General features: G+C 45.6%; 1 pseudogene; it reads right to left on the reverse strand.

The window, feature by feature from the left end:
* Positions 1 to 4,951: 4,951 nt before the first annotated feature.
* On the reverse strand, positions 4,952 to 6,144 carry LOC148868599 (PRA1 family protein B1 pseudogene; annotated as a pseudogene).
* Positions 6,145 to 13,887: the final 7,743 nt, after the last annotated feature.

The following is a 13,887-nucleotide window of genomic DNA, read 5'->3' on the forward strand; positions in this document are numbered from 1 at the left end:
TTTGGTCTTTCGGAGATCCTACTCCAGTGGGACAAACGAAGAACCCACAATGAGTGTAGGGTCTCTCTTCTCGAGATAACAAGAACATGAGATGAACGGGAGGGTGGCACGAATGTGTGGCTCAATGGACAAGCACCTGAGCAGCGGTGGCCTTGAAATGGCTGGTGGTGGGTACGCCGTATTCGTGGTATCACTGTTGTTGGGTGATGAATTAGACGATGGGTTTGGAGGTGGTAAGAGGAAAGGCGCTGGTATTCAGATGTTTGGAGTTTGGACATTTGTGGAAGAGGAAGGGCCAGAAATAATGGGGGGAGATGGTCAGAAATAAGAGGAAGGACCCACTGCTGCAAGACAGGGGAGAGAACGAAGGGGAAGTAGGAGAGAGAGAAAAAGTAAGAGAGTGAATGATAAAATTGGTTTTTTCACATCACGTGATGTGAATTTGACGGAATATTAAATAATAAGCGTAATTTAAGACAAGTAGAGATATAGTTGGTCAACTTCCTAAATTTAGAGATAATCTAAACAATTTGCCCCAAAATTAATTGAGGTATATAGTTGATGGCTTATAGGGACGCAATTCGTATTTAGCTGGTAGATACGACCCGTTATGTTATGCTACTATGGGCCTTTTTCTGCACATATAAATACTTCATATGCGTTTTGTGCCCAAAGTAATCTTTCTTGATAATGAAGTGAGTGCACAGAAGTTGTTTTGGTAGTTTGGGAGATTTTGTAACACCCACTTAAATCTTTGTGTGTACATGGCAAAAAGTTGACCCCACCTGTGTATCTCATCCATTGTAATCTGAAAAAAAAAAAAAAAAAACAGGGTTAGAATCTCATTTTTAACTACATGAATTTGATATTGACCTAATTTTATCCAACCTGGAAAAAAATTAGGTTGAGTTGGGTTGTATCAGGGTCAACCTGCTGACCCGAATTTCAGATCTAACCGGGACTATTTTTGCATTACTAGAAGTTTCTACTCTTTAATTTTTACTATTTAGTGTTACTCTTAATTGTTTACTTGTTGAATTGTTAAAATTTCAATTATTTATTTATTTTTTATTTAAAATTTTAAGATTAATTGTTTTAATTTTGGCATTTTCATGTATTTTTTTATATTTTAAATTGCAATTATTTTTTGGGATGACCTGAATTAATCCATGGGTCAACCCTAGTTTGAACATTTAAAGGTAGGGTCTATAGCATTTGACAACCAAACCCAAAATCAACTCAAAGTGTCTTAACCCAACTTGAACCCGATCCATCCAACCCAATTGCCAGGTCTGACTTCGTGTGTTTTGTGGGGTGGTCTATATCTGTATTTAATTTTATAGTGCCTTTGGAATTTGGATTTTCTTCTTAGGAAAATTTATGATGAGGAAAATACATGGTATTAGAAGAGTTTTGACCAACCAAAACCCACCCATAAATTTTGATAAATGATACCTGATTAGCTACTATTGGTAAAAGAAATTTCAGATATCATATGTTTTCAATATCATAGTTGAAGCTTTTAATTAGATATACTTGGATCCAAATTTTATTTGTTATATTTGAATTCAAATTGAATCTTATCCATCGGATCCAAATTATATACATTATTGATAAAAAAAATAAAATGACTTTAATATTGTATTTTGTGAATAAAATGAATTAAAAATTACTTGTATGAAAAATAAACATAGAACAATTTAATAAAAACACAACACTCAACCCAACTTTATTAATAGATATTGAATAAAAAAAGTGGTGGATCCATATTCAATTTATAAAACGATCAAATTTGTATCACCCTTAAATTTGAATTTGACCATTCCACAATTGAATACCATTTGCGCAGGCTTAGGATAATTTTGGCTGTTAGGGGCCAACTGAGCCTATGGGCTGTTGGCTCCCAACGACCAAAGTTTTCTGAATTAGACATCGTTTAGGAGTCCGGTTTCAGTCCAGGCAGCTTCAGGCACTGTTCGCGCGATTGGAGGACGCGCCATGCGTCCTCTAATTGTGTAAACGTTTGAAGCATGCAGGGAGGTTGTTTGAAACGTTTGACGCCGTTAGCTTTCAAAACCCACTTTTTCGAGTCCCCTCCTCTCGCTCGAGTGTCGTAGGTTCTCTTCTCCCTCTCTCTCCCATCCATCCGACGGCGACTTAACAATTATTACCGCCGGCAACAAACAACCATCACCGGCGGCGGGATGGATCGAAAGAGGGTGAGAGAACCTACACCAGTTGGGTCGGTATTGAGTGCCGCCCCGACCTCCTTGTACACCCATGATAATGAGATTGACAAAGATCAAACATTAGATCATTTAATTAAAATAATAAAATACTTTCACACTAGATTTCACATCAGCGCCCCGTGTGAGGCATATAAGGTCAGGATGTGTTTTGGGGCATTGTATGGCGCCCAGCCGCCCTTGTGAGGCGTTGATGTGAGCTCCCCGAAGCCTTAGATCTGCTCCTCATGGAATGCGTCTTACACCGAGCTCAAAGCACGTTTAGCCGTGCATATGAAAGATCTCCTTACTTGAAAAACCCATCACCTTTATTTTGGAACCTGCAAAAGTGAAAATAATAATAATTCATATAGCTCCTAGTCCTAGATGTTTTTCTTGTAGGCGGCACTTGGTCAAAATACACTACTTCACGCGGAGACGGGATCAACTCCTCCCGAGTCCCGAGACGTACATTATGTATATCATATATGAACTTGAAGATTACTGGATTAAACAATAATTATTGGAATTTCGCAATATTGTATAAACTTTTACCGAAACTGAAAGCACTCTTTTAGCTTGCAACTTGGAGTGGGTTTTTAAGAGACTAGAGATATGGACGATACGATCTTCTTTGGTATTGAAGAATATCTGAATCTGAATCTGAATCCCACAAAGAGAAGAATATATATTTATATATATATGTTTAATTGATTATATCTGAATCTGAATCAAATTAAATTGTGAATATCCATTAATTATGTAATGTAATGACATCAAATTCTAATAGAATAACAAATTTTAAATCTTTCAGAAGATTAGAATTTAGAAGCCAAATTTCTTCCTTACACGAGTGGGTTTGCGACTCCTGCATATATTCGTGACAAATCAGACTGTCTGTGGCCCCACTGATGACTGGGTACACGACTACTTCAGAAGTATTGCCACGCAGATGCAGTTCGGAGCCAGCAAAGCCAGGTAGTGGTTCCTTTACTTTGAGCTTTGAAGTATGCTATTATTACATTAGGTGGAATAGTCTGTATGGCCCACCTCCCAGACTTATCCTCATCTGCACCCTGCAGAGTGCAGACCGCCAGTCCCTGAGACCTGGCTTATTATTTGAAACATTTTGTTGACCCGGGTCATCGCATTCGCATCAATGGAAAAGGCAAAATGACACCCGTTCAATCTATATATAAATCCTGTCTTTCTCCCATTCATTATCAAAAACACTCCATGAACTACCTCTCTGAACCATCTCTGACTCTGCAATACCTAGATTCTCTTCTTGGGACCCATGTGTTGCATCTTTCTTTCCTCCAACGTTTGTACTATTGAATCAATCAATCAAGGGAGACTACCGGTTGGTGATTTCATAACTTTTTCATTTAATTCATCATTTTTGTTCATTAATTTATTCTATATTTATTAGATTTTTTTAATTATTATTATTATATTTTTGTATTGTGCATGCGTATTCAATATAGTGGACCCAGAAATCATGAACTCAATACCACGCTTAAATCCAACTTGATTAAACCCTGGTTTTCAAAATTAAAGCTTGCAACATTCCATGGCGTGGACCTAATCTTTACTTCGCATAAACTTTGCTAAAAGGAGTGTAAAAAATTAGCGGTACCTAAGTGCCCGTTTGGGAGGGCTTTAATGCAGCACTTTCTGGCTTTGCAGGGCGAGTACTACAAGCCTAAAAATACTATGGGTTCGTTTGACTACATAGAATAGGTGTTTGGAAAGGTCTATTATGATTTCAACCGTTTGCTTGGTTAGAATGAGATTCCAATTTTCATTTTTGATAGAATAGGATTCCTTCATATGGGAAATGACCATTCCAAGTCATTTTGTAATAGGATTCTCATTCCAGAGTTTCAAAGTGAGATTGTACGGGTCAATTTGGTTTGGTTCTAAGGCAAAAAATACTCTATCAAGATCGTTTCTAATGCCCATCCATTAAACCACCCAACAACAACAATAACAAAATTCCAAACTTATCATTATAATTTAAATTTTGTACATTACGTATTATACATAAATATTAAATTAAAAAAAATCAAATCACTACTCAATAGTCAAGTGAGATCATTACCTTTGCAACCAAGAGTGATTGGATTCAAAACTTTACATCTTCAAAGTATTTTGAGATTTTTTTAAGGCAAGTTCAGTTCTAAAGCTTTTTTTCTAAGTCCAATTGGATAGGATACATCCCTAGACCTTGTAATTGACTTATCCATGTGCTCACTCCTAGAAATTAAAGAAGTCCTAAAGTCCAAGTGAACCAAATAGTAGCTAGCTATTGAAATCCGACTCCAATTCCACCACGAATCCAATACGATTCCAATTCTGATTTCAATTTGGATCCTGACCATAAATTAAACGGACCCTATTTGGTGAAAAAGCTTTTGGTACATGAATGGGAGGGCTTTGGGTCAATGCAGCTCCCAAACATGCTCTTATTAGCTCTTCAAAGTGGCTCATTGAAGTCAAATAAGCCCAACAGCCGTAGTTTTTCCGTGGCTTTCTAGTTTGAGGCACAGCTCAGAACGAAGAACGACAGAAGCTGCGTCCCAAAATCCCTCCCTCTCAGACTGGAATGGACACTAGATGGAAGGTTCACAAAATCTCATAAGCCCAACCATGCAAAAGGTGTCCATCAACATGATCTTTATTTAGTTGTATAATAAATCAATCGTAAACAGAATTACAGAACGTTGAGGAGTGTAAAGACCCACAGTCGGAAATTACATAGATTTTGATACCTACTTAAACATGTCTACATTTGTTGGTTACAGATCTGATCTACAGTATAGTATAGAACAGAAGAAAATAAGATACAAAAATAAAAGAAACAAAAAGCCTTAATATGTGATTATAGATGAAAGAAAAAAAAAAGGCGCAAACAATCATTTGTTTTGTAACCTAATAAAGGAGTATGATAAATGATATGAGAGGAAATTTGAACAATGAACAACTCGGAGTCGGTTGCCCTCACCAACCTTGAAAAGTTGAATCGGATTGTAATGGATGGTTAGATGCGTACAGAAACAGAAGGTGCGGGGCGTGCAGCGGTAGCTGCGGCAGAAGAGGCTGCACCTCCGAGGAACGAGAGGAATCCAGTTGCGGGAGTTTCTTGTTCATCGAGAAATAAATCATCTGGAACCTTAAAGGAGCCATGAACGCAGACAATCGCTAAGCCGAGCATGAGAGCGGAGATGAGGAGCGATCCGACGCTGGTTAGGAAGACGACGATGACAGTCAACACAACCAGACCGCCAAGGGTCTCCCCATCATTGAAAGTGCGGCCAAAGAGGACAAGAGGGGGATCTGAGGGACGGAAGAGGTAGAGGAAGAGCCAAGCAGCGAGGAGGCAGAGAAGGACGATGAGAGAGAAGGGGTGAGAGAGGAGAGAGAGGGCGAGGACGCCAGCGAGGAGGATGACGTAGTTGATCCGGAAGTAGGAGGAGTTCTTGCGGAGACGTGATGTGGCTTCGGCGAGGGAATTGGGACGGGAGAAGGTGGAGCGATCGATGAGCTCCGACCATGGACGGCGTTGGGAGAAACCTTGGCGGACCGAATCGGTGATGTGGGTGATGAAGGCATGGAAGGCAGGTGTGGCGATAGGCGGCTGAGATTGGGTGGCGGTAGGAACAGGTTGCGGTTTGGAGATGGGGAGAGTGGCGTGTGGAGGAGCAGACGACATGCTTGGAGAATATCTGGGTTGTAATCTATCTCCGTATATAGGTTAAAAGTGTGGAGGAGGGCGGAGGCGGCGCCGGTTCCAGAGGAGTCGAGGATTTGGATCAGCTGGAGTTGGAGGCAGGAGATATTTAGCGGAGAGAAACCGAAATGAAGGTGGGGTGGGGAGGGCGACGACTGAGAGAACGAGCGAAGAAAGCGGGAAAAGAAGCGTTTGTTTTTCTACTTTTCTTAATTAGCAAGGGTGTTAAGTTTTGATAGAATGTATTGCGAGATACCATGCTGTGTTGAATTTGGAAGCCACAACGGATTAGTTTCTGAAATCAAGCGGTAGCCACTAGCCCGTAACTTGTTTCTTATCAAACAAGAGAGATGTAATGTGTAAGATAGACGCGGTAATGCGACTTTGACAGTTGGTACGCAGACAGAAGGGAAGCCCACGTGTTGGGACTTGGGAACGACGTTTTAAGTTTAACTTGGAAGAGGTCTTGGATGCAAGACGGTGACGTAGGTAGTTTGGACTTTGGGTGATTGATTGAATCTACATGTTCAATTTGGGCAGTTCCAACTTAAAATTCGAGCCCCGACCAAGCCCATGTAAAATTACGCGGATTGGGCTTCAATTTTCGATCATCGGGCCCATTAGTACAAAATTTCGGAACCCTCAGGCAAGTAAGTACAGCCAAAACCTAGTCTGAACTTGTCTGAATCTAAGCGTATTCCAGTCATATACATGCATTCATATATAAATACAGAGTTATTTGCATGTATAAATGTTTATATACATATATATTAGTGTGGATTGATTGATTAATTCATGCCCGGTTCAGACTCGAGCCAATCCGAGTGTATAAAATTTTTGTATGGACTAGATTTGAGTTAGAGAATTGGGCTCGCTATAGGTTCCGGCTTTCAGTCCAATTCTTAAGTTTAGGCTTGGGTTGAGCTTAAACTTGGCCCAACCCATCAGATTTGCATCCTTAATTGAAATTGAACAATTGAACAGGATGAGAAGCTTCATTAAAAATTAAATAATTACTGATATCGGCATTTTATTTTTTATCGTCCATAGTCAATTAATGATCATTTGTAGTGATTTCTCATAATAATAATAATGATAAAAAGCAAATGGAATTTATCTTTAAAGAGAGGCAGAGAGAAGTCTTTTTCCTTTATATTTATACTTTTATACAAAACGAGGCCTGTAAAGCATACTTTTTATTCTCTACTTATATTTTTCATCTAAATAATGATAGTAAGCGGAATAGCTGGAAACAAATCATATACACCAGGTGGACTACCTATCACGAGTGAACACGCCAGCGCTTTTGTGAATCCCATCTGTACTGGATACTGGCGTATTCAACCGTGATAGGTAGCTGGGTGTATACAATTTTGTCTCCAGTTCATCTGGACTCGTAATGATGGTTTGTGAGGCCAAAGCTGTCTATGGCAATAGGGTGGGTTCGGGGCGGGGATTACATTCCCCATCCCCGACCCTGACCTCCAGATCATCCCCCGTCCCCGATTCTCGTCGGAGAAAGAAATTCCCCTCCGTCCCTGACCCCGACGGGAAAGAGATCCGAATCCCCGACTTGAGAGAGATTCCGGATTTGCGACTTGTGAGTAGATTCTGATATGTAATCTGTTTGAGATTTCAAAAATCAGAAATCAAAAGCATTGAGAGTGAGGGAGGACCATTACGGACTTTGAGTTGCGGCATTGCCTCACCTGAGAGAGAGAGAGAGAGAAGGAAGAACGGGTCAACGAAAGAAGAAGAGTAGGGCACTACCATACTAGGGTTTTGAGTTTCAGATCATCCCCCGTCCCCGATCCTCGTCGGAGAAAGAAATTCCCCTCCGTCCCTGACCCCAACGGGAAAGAGATCCGAATCCCCGACTTGAGAGAGATTCCGGATTTGCGACTTGTGAGTAGATTCAGATCTGTAATCTGTTTGAGATTTCAAAAATCAAAAATCAAAAGTGATGGAGCGCGATCCGGCTGGTCTTAGCTGTCCGCTGCCTTGCTTCCGAACGGGGTCGCAGGGAACCTGAAACGGAGGAGATGGGAAAGCTCCAGGGGAACCCGGTGTAGAGGCTCCGAAGCTCAAGTTAGAATCCTTCAAAAGCAAGGTAATACCAGATAGCGCAAAGTTTGCATACCCCCGTTGTCGGGGGGCAGGGGGCTCTTATAGTCACTTCGTGTACTCGTCCCGAGGCCCTTGTCAGATCGGGTATGATTACCCTTGTGCTTGTCAATTCGGCCGTCGTCCTTTCTGCTGAGATAGAACCGTCACTGCCTAACCGTCTAACTGGAGATGGCGGCGTCAGTGGTGGTGGCAGGTGACCGTTTAGAGAGCTGCTGCCAAACGTCATATCCCAAGTCAGTCAGGCGTGGCGCCCTCGGGCACGAACTTCCCCAGTGTTAGGCATGGTATGACTTGTTTGGCTTTGGTGCCCAGAAGGTGATGCGAAGTGCTGAGCGAGGCAGTCTTGAGCTCGGAGGTATCTATAGGGCAGGTCAGTTCGGCGAAGTGTATCCCGAGCTGTTACAAGGTGGGTCAGTTCGGCGAAGTGTATCTCAACCTGTTACAAGGTGGGTCAGTTCGACGAAGTGTATCCCAACCTGTTACAAGGTGGGTCAGTTCGTCGAAGTGTATCCCGAGCTGTTACAAGGTGGGTCAGTTCGGCGAAGTGTATCCCGAGCTGTTACAAGGTGGGTCAGTTCGGCGAAGTGTACCCCGAGCTGTTACAAGGGTCAGTTCGGCGAAGTGTGTCCCCTTGTTCCCGCCTAGGCTTGGCCCCTTTTGCCGAGCTGTTGTTTCTGCCACGTGTCACATGAGAGAGGTCGGGCCAAATCTTCCTTCATCAATTGCCCCCCACTCCTTGCGCCGGGGGTCTTGCCATGGTGCGGGGAGTTTTCGCGAGGTAGCTGGTGGATTTGTTCCGTCCTTCGAACCTTCACTGTTCGAGACGCTTTTGCTAGGGTTCTTTCGGTTTCTGAGAAGGCTGGAAACGTGCTTACTCAAGAACGCTGGTGGTTGTGACCGCGTGTTTGAAATTTCAAACCAATTCGCGCCGCTAGGACGTGACGGCGGGTCACTTCAAAAAGGCACGCCACTGCTGTACGTGCGTGGTCGACTGTCAGGGAGACGTGCGGCGCGTCAGTCTCGAAAAGACGCGTGTCAAAGCGACGTCGGTTTCAAAAAGACGCGCTGACGTTTCACTTTTTTCGGAAATACGTGCGCCAATCACGTCTCGTCCTTAAGGGTTGTGCGGTTGGTAAGAACGTGGGCCGTCAGATCGTCTTCGGTCTGCACGGTCGATTCTTGGTTACTGTAGCTATAAATAGTGGGGGACCCCGGTTGTTGTCACTTCTGCGGTTTGTTTACTGAGTTCGCGTCCAACCTTTCAACTCGCGTCCAAGTCTTTTCCAGCTCGCGTCAAGGCTGGTTATACAGTTCACGGTTCTTTGGTTTTTCTTCAAACTTTCCGGTGAGTACTTTCTTGAATTCGTCTTTTCCCCAATGTCTAGCTTTGATAGCTTAGACGATTCTTCGAGTAGGGCCGATGTAGGTTCCACCAACCGAGCCGTGTCCCCAGACTGCCTCAGTGATCCTGAGGTGGAGTTTGAGGACTACGAACCAGTAGGTCGAGTCGCTTCGGGCAGTTTGGCGTCTACCTCCCGCCGAGGTCGGATGCTAGACCGGTTTGGCCCTTCGACCATGACGCCTGAGGGGCTTCAATCTACACTTCTGTCTTATAATCTTCCTAGGGGGTACACATATTTTATTCCTTCGGGTAGCTTTCCTTGGGAACACGGTCCCGACGAGATCGTGATTTTTCGAGAGCAGCTTGCTGCAGGGTTGCGACTTCCTTTCCATCCCCTTCTCGTCGAAGTCATAAACCACTTTGGTGTCACCACTGGCCAGCTTCATCCGAACTCTATTCGGAACTTGGTGGGGACAATTTCCCTTTTTTGCGAGCAGAACTTTCCCTTAGACTTAGAGATATTCTCCTCTATCTTGATGCTCAAGAGACAGGTGGGTTCTCTTCCTGGGGGGAGACGGGCGTATTACCTTTCTCCTCGCCAGGGTTTCAAACTTCTGCACGATCTTCCTAATAAGGTCCCGGCTTGGAAGCGGGACTACTTCGGCGTGCGAAGTGCACAAGGATGGCCCTTTCAGACCGGGTGGGGTGAGGCCGCTCCTGATTTGGGCGTAACTCTTGATAAAGAGACGGTGAAGGGTCTCCAGCAATGGGCACGGCAAGGCTTAAAGTGCCACCACTACTTAACGGAGGCCAAGCTTTTTGCAGCCGGCCTGAGTTCGGGTAGGTTTCTGGCTATGCGGCTTTTTCTTTTTTTTTTTCTTTTTTTTTTTTTTATGTCGAGCTCGTTTCTGTAGGTGTGATGGATGCGGAGAGAACTCGTGGGGGGCGTTTGTTCCAAGGTATGAAGAGGAGGAAGCAGGTCGCCAAGCGAACTCCTACCGAGCTGCCCCTGGATGAGGAGCCCCAAGCCCCAGACCATACGCCAGAGGATCTGCCCAGGGAGCCCGAAGTGACTCCACCGGTGCACGAGACTGCCGGGGCGCCTTACGTTGAAACCACTCATACGGGCGCTCCTGCGTACTCAAGTGCTTCTGCTCACTCCGTGTCTGCTCATACGCGGGCTGGGTCCTCAGGCTCGGGAGCTCAAGGGGAGTTTAGGAGTGTGTTGACGCCGAACTACGCACTTCAGAAGAGTAGGGATGCTACTTTCCCCGAGGAGGTCGCGGCGTGGACCGATCTTCCCTTGAATCAGGTCGCTTGCCGCGCCGTAACACATGCCATGGTGGTAAGTTAGATTCTGTCTTCCTTTTTTATTTTGTTGCTTCTGCTGTCATTTGCTCACTTGTTTCTTTTGGTAGGTGAATTCTTCGATTCATGCCTTGGCGGTCCAAGTGGAGAGGAGCTCGCGACAGGCGCGAGCTGCTGAGGCTGCCGCTCATGCTGCTGAAGAAGCCTTCCGTGCTGTAGAGGCAAATACCCGGGCTGCTGAGGCGGCTGCTTATGCTGCTGAAGAGGCTGCTCGCGTCGCGATGGCCAGACAGGCGAGGTCTCAGCGTGACGCCGAGGCCATGGGGGTAGTTGTCAAGCATATGGCGGACTTGAAGTTGGATTTGCAGCATCAAGTCGAGTATCTTCAGGAGGACATCAGGGAGAGAACACATATTTTTTCCTAAGGCATTGAAGACGCCAAGAAGAAGGCAGTTGAAGACTACATTGCCTCCTCGCGTTTTGACGATCTGATGGTGGACTCTTACAAGAGGGGGTTCAAGTTGAACCAGTGGATGATCCGGAATACATACCCCGACCTCGATGTAAGTGCCATAACCACTTCGCGTATAACTTAGGAGATGGCCAATGCTGCCGATGGCGAGCCGGACTCTGAAGGAGAGGCAGGGCCTTCGGGTGTTGTTGAAGTGCCTTTCGATGGCGAAGAAGTGGCTCCGGGCATGTAAATTTTTTTTTTTTGCCAATGTACTGTTTCTTGCAATGGATTGTCTTTTTCCCCTTGCTCATCTTCCCCGAGCTGTTTCTTTGACGTGTTTTTAAATTTCCGTGGTCTTTTAAGCCGCGAACTAATTTTTTTGCCGAGCTGATAATGTGCTGTCTACGCCGAAGTTCCTCGGCTTGCCTTGTGGCACATAGGGCCTGATTTCGTCCACTTCGCTAGGTGGTTTATAGGTAGTATCGCCTCAAGTTCACGATGTTCCACGTTCGGGGTACTCGTTTGCCTTCCAAGGTTTTGAGTTCGTATGCGCCCCCGAGCGCTGTTTTTACTTTATAGGGCCCTTGCCAATTAGGTCCAAGCTTGCCGATGCCGGGTTTGGGCACCATAATCTTACGGAGGACCAGGTCGCCGACTCGGAAGCTTCGTTGCTTTACTCTACTATTGTAGTAGCGAGCTACCTGCTGTTGGTATGCCGCTGTTCGGATGTGCGCGAGGTCCCTTACCTTGTCCAGTAGGTCGAGGTTGGTGCGTAACTCGTCTCCGTTCATCCGATCGTCGTATGTTTCTAATCGCAACGTTGGTATTTTGATTTCCGCCGGGATCACCGCTTCAGTGCCGTAGGTGAGGTTGAAGGGGGTTTCTCCTGTGGCTGCTTTTTCGGTCGTTCGGTGAGCCCATAAGACACTTGGTAGCTCTTCGGCCCACAATCCCTTAGCTCGATCCAGACGTGCTTTCAGTCCGCGCAGGATGGCTCTGTTCATTACTTCCGTCTGACCGTTTGCCTGCGGGTGCGCGACTGACGTGAAATTTTGCCAAATCCCCTTGTTCTGGCACCACTCTTGGAACTTGATATCCTCGAACTGTTTGCCGTTGTCGGAGATTAGTACCCAAGGTAACCCGAACCGACATACTATGTTCTTCCAAAAGAAGTTCTGTATGTTTCGAGCCGTGACAGTTGCCAAGGTTCGGCTTCTATCCACTTCGTAAAATAATTTACCGCAACAACTAAGAATTTTCTTCTGCCTGTTGCTGGTGGGAATGGCCCTAGGAGGTCGATGCCCCATTGTGCAAAGGGCCACGGGCTGGCGAGGTATTTGAGGTCGGAGGTAGGTTGATGGTGGATGTTAGCGTGATTCTGACACTTGTTGCATTTTCTGACGAGCTCGATAGCTTCTGCCTTCATCGTTGGCCAGTAGTATCCTTGTCGAAGTGCCTTTTGGGCGAGTGCTCTGCCCCCCAAGTGTCCGCCGCACAGGCTTTCATGAGTGTCACAGAGTACGAACTCGTCTTCGGTAGGTCGCTGGCACCGCAAATAGGGGAGCGTGTATGACCGTCGGTATAACCGTTCGTCTATTATGACGTATTTGGCCGCCTAGCGCTGCACCCTCTTGGCCGCATTGCGTTCATCAGGGAGGGTTCCGTCTATCAGGAAGCTCGCGAGCGGATCAATCCAGCTCGGCTCTGCTTCTAAGACGGGAGCGACCTCCTCTGTCCCCCCGAGAATACTAGGCCGAGGTAAGTCTTCTATGTACACAGTTTTCATATTGTTGTGACTCGTACTGGCTAATCGGGACAGGGCGTCGGCCTCAGTGTTTTCTGACCTCGGGATTTGCCTGATGATGTGTGACTGGAAGTTGAGCAGGGCTTCTTTTACTCTGGCCAAATATGCGATCATGGAGAGATCGCGTGCTTCGTATTCGCCGATAAATTGGTTTACCACGAGCTGAGAATCGCTGCAGATGACCAAGTGTTTTGCCTTAACCTTTCACGCTAGGTCCAGCCCGGCGATCAATGCTTCGTACTCTGCCTCGTTGTTGGATGCCGCGAACTCAAAGCGTAGTGCGTATTCTAATTTTGTGCTGCCCAGGCCGCACAAGATTATTCCAGCTCCGCTGCCTTGCCGATTCGAGGAACCGTCCACGTGAAGGATCTAGGGCTCCTCATCCCAGTTCGCGCTTTGCCTGACCAGGAGAGATGCCACACTGGCTGCTACTTCACAGGGTTCGGACTCTACGGGCTCAGGAGCTCCGGGTTCGCTGCAACTGGGGACCTCGGGCTCGACCTGTGGGGCTTCGTGGCTGAAAGTGCACTCGGTGATAAAATCTGCCAAAGCTTGGGCCTTGATAGCGGTTCTCGGTTTGTACTGGAGGTCGTACTCGCTGAGTTCGATGGCCCATTTCGTCAGTCGACCGGAGACTTCGGGTTTGAGTAAAACTTGTCTAAGAGGCTTGTCAGTTACGACGATGACGGTGTGAGCCTGGAAGTACGGGTGGAGTTTACGAGCTGCTATTACTAGGGCATATGCTAGTTTTTCTATCTCCGGGTACCTTGCCTCTGCTCCCTGCAAAATTTTACTAACATAATATATGGGTCATTGGACCCGGTCTGTTTCCTTTATTAGTACCGAACTGACCGCCTCGTCGCTCGCCGAGAGGTACAGTTTTAAGACCTCGCC

The sequence above is a fragment of the Nelumbo lutea genome, chromosome 2, assembly GCF_056320005.1.
Source record: "Nelumbo lutea isolate HS-2025 chromosome 2, American lotus-T2T, whole genome shotgun sequence".
In the NCBI taxonomy this organism is placed as follows: domain Eukaryota; kingdom Viridiplantae; phylum Streptophyta; class Magnoliopsida; order Proteales; family Nelumbonaceae; genus Nelumbo; species Nelumbo lutea.